Raw genomic sequence first — 3,334 nt, 5'->3', positions numbered from 1 at the left:
CCCCCTAAAGTAAACACCTCTCCAAAAAAAAAAAAAAAAAAAAAAAAAGGAATAAGAATTCAATACATTTGAACCAGCATCTCATGTACATCTCAACAGCTTCATAATCACTTCTTCAACAAGATTAGTAGGGTTTCCATTTTTATATGGCTTAAAATTAGAGACTGTAGGAATGCCACAGATTTGGGTTTTGTAGGGGACTTTGGGGCTACTTCCTGAGCCCCTTACACTGCTGGGTCTTCTGCCTATGCATTGTCTTGCAACCTAGTATCAACTGCCCTTATGCCTATTTTTTTTAAAGAATCATTTATTTCATTTTAATTATTATATATATGTATATATACACATATATATTTAATTTGACTAGAGAGAAAGAGAAAGGGAAAGTGAGAAGCAATGGGGCAGGTCTGGGACTCAGACCGTGGCTGGCCACATGGGAGTCCAGCACCTTAATCACCATGCCACCTGCGGGCACTCCTTACACCTATTTAAAAACAAACAAAAAAAAAAGTAATCTGGAGTCAGCAGGTAGTGTGCTGGTCAAGGCACTGGACTCCCACATGGCTGACCACGGTTTGAGTCTGGGACCCAGTGGCTTAAAAATCACACCAGCCAAATGGGCGTATGGGCCCCAAATCCTGAGAGGAGACTGGAAGAGAAGGGACCCCACTCCCAGGGATTGATTTCTCACTTCCTCACTCTCTCTATCTCTCTTGTCAAGTGCACACACCTTATGGCAAAAGTCTAAAAACAAAAAGAAAAAAAAACAAGTAATCTGGGGCCAGCCTGTGGCCCAGTGGTTAAGGAGGCTGGATTCCACGAGGCTGATTGTGCATTTCCAGTTCCAGAGCTGGCAGCTTAAAAAACATGAGGGGTCCTTGGCATTAATGTTCAAAAGCCCAACAGGAAGGAGACATGGAGAGGGGTTTGCTGTGTAACCATTCTGTGTAGGGGATGCTTTCTCTGTTTCCTTCTCTCTCTCTGTCTGTCTCTCTCCCGCAAGTGCACACACCCTCTGGCAAGTTAAAAAAAGAAAAAGAAACACTAAGCACTCTGATTTTGCCTGCTGTGACTTGATATGCATCTTCTTTCTGTCCGATTGAATTCTGTTCCATTTTCCTGTGTTTCGTTGACCTTCTTACTGACGAACCCCTTCAACTTAGATAGCTTTAACTGTAATTGACAGTCCTCTTTTTAAAACCCTTGTCCTTGCTTTTATGAGGCTAGGTTTCTTTTTTCCTTTCTCATCTGACCACTGCATCTTTTATTCTGAATCTTTCACTAATTCTTCTTCCCTCCTCTAATTCTGTTCCATTTTCCTGTGTTTCGTTGACCTTCTTACTGACGAACCCCTTCAACTTAGATAGCTTTAACTGTAATTGACAGTCCTCTTTTTAAAACCCTTGTCCTTGCTTTTATGAGGCTAGGTTTCTTTTTTCCTTTCTCATCTGACCACTGCATCTTTTATTCTGAATCTTTCACTAATTCTTCTTCCCTCCTCTGCATAAAAGGGAGACGCAGCAGGGGAAAGCAACACTGTGAGGCTGTCAGTCCTACACGGGAAGGTCCCAGTTCACGTCCAGAGACCTCCCTGAGCACACCAGGCATCCATGTGCCCATGGTCCGGGGCTGGCTGAGGGCTGGGTGTGGACCCTGCACCAGGACTCTGCTGGAGTGCTATATCCCCTGTTCTCTCTCATTATTCCTCTCATTCATGAAAGTAAATAAAAAACAAACAAAAAAATGTCACTCATGGCCATTGTTACCCAACTACCAGCAACTGGACTTAGAGTCTAAACACCGTCTCCCTGTTCCTGTAAAGAATTACCCAAGCCCGGGACCAGCAGTTCGCGTAATGGCTATGTCGCTGGACTCCCACGTGGTCGACCATGGTTCACGTCCTGGACTCGGTGGCTTAAAACTCACGCGGGGCGCGTGTGCGTGCATGCCCAAGATCCTGAGAGGAGAATGGAGGAGAAGGGATTGCGGCGTGTCCATCTCCCCTGGGGGGTGATTTCTCACTTTCTGTCTCTCTGTCTCTCTCTGTCTGTCTGGCGAGTGCACTCGCCCTATAGCAAAAAGCTCTAAAAAAAAATAAAATAAAAGGAATTACCCAAGCCCTCTTTTAAAACCACTCTGGTTTGCACACTGGAGCTCATCCCTTGTCACTTACTCCAGAGCAGTATTTTAATCATTCTCTCTCTTGCAACATTTTCAAGTGTGTTTCCTCTCTACTGTTGGTAGATTGATTTCCCTTAGTAGGCAAATTTGCTTGTGGTTCTCCTCTCTTAAAAAAATAAAACAAACAAATAAACAAAATCACCACCACTGGGGCCAGTGTACTGGTTAAGGTGTTGGACTCCCACATGGTTGAGCGTGGTTCGAGTCTTGGAACTGGTAGCTAGCTTTCACTCTTTCTCTCTCTCTCTCTCTGTGTCTGTCTCTGGTGAGTGCATGTGCTCTATAACAAGTTAAAAATAATAATAATGATGATAATAATAATAAGTCAAATTAAATAAATTATTCTTTACAAAAAAAAATTGAAACCAATGAAACAACAAAAATTTTTTCCAGCCTAACCATGGCGACATGTGCTGCTAAGAAGCTGAGTTCTGGGGCAGGTGGCATGGTGGTTAAGGGCGCTAGACTCCCAAGTGGTCGACCATGGTTTGAGTCCTGAGCCTGGTGGCTTAGTTTCTCACTTTCTCTCTCTCTCACTCTATCCCTCTCAGATCTAATAAAATAAGTAAATAAATATAAACTTAAATAAAGTAATTCTAAAAAAAAGAAGCAGCAACAGCAGCAGCTGAGTTCTGTAGGCTGAGATCACATGGGAAGCACAGATTTGATTCCCAGTCCAACCTAAAGGTTGGGCCCAGTGGCACATGCCTGTAATCCCAGCTTTGGGAACACCAAGGCAGGAACATTAGGAGCGGGAGGCTGGCCTGGCCAACATGGAGAGGCTCCCTTAGAACAGAAACCAAGGAAACAAGTGTCAATCTCACACTCCCTGCCCTGGAAGAATAGCCTGCTTCACTTGGCTACTCTAGGCTGTTCTCACACTCATTTCTCTCCTCCCATTCTCTCTGAAACCCCCTCCACTCAGGACTTTTCCCCAACTGCTTTTGTCAAGGCCCCCCCCACATGGTTAGAGTTCATGGTTCCAGCGTCATCTACCTGGCCCGTCTGCACCCATGACATGTGGATCACTCTCGTCCTAACACCTGCTTCGTCTCCTTCCAGGACACCCACTCTCTTCTTCTTGTTCCTCACTGGCTGTGCATTCTCGCCCTCCTGTGCTGGTCTCTATTCCTACCTCCCAACACTGGAATAC

The sequence above is a fragment of the Tupaia chinensis genome, unplaced genomic scaffold, assembly GCF_000334495.1.
Source record: "Tupaia chinensis unplaced genomic scaffold, TupChi_1.0 Scaffold000112_1, whole genome shotgun sequence".
NCBI lineage: Eukaryota > Metazoa > Chordata > Mammalia > Scandentia > Tupaiidae > Tupaia > Tupaia belangeri.
Note: the sequence above shows the minus strand (reverse complement) of the source record.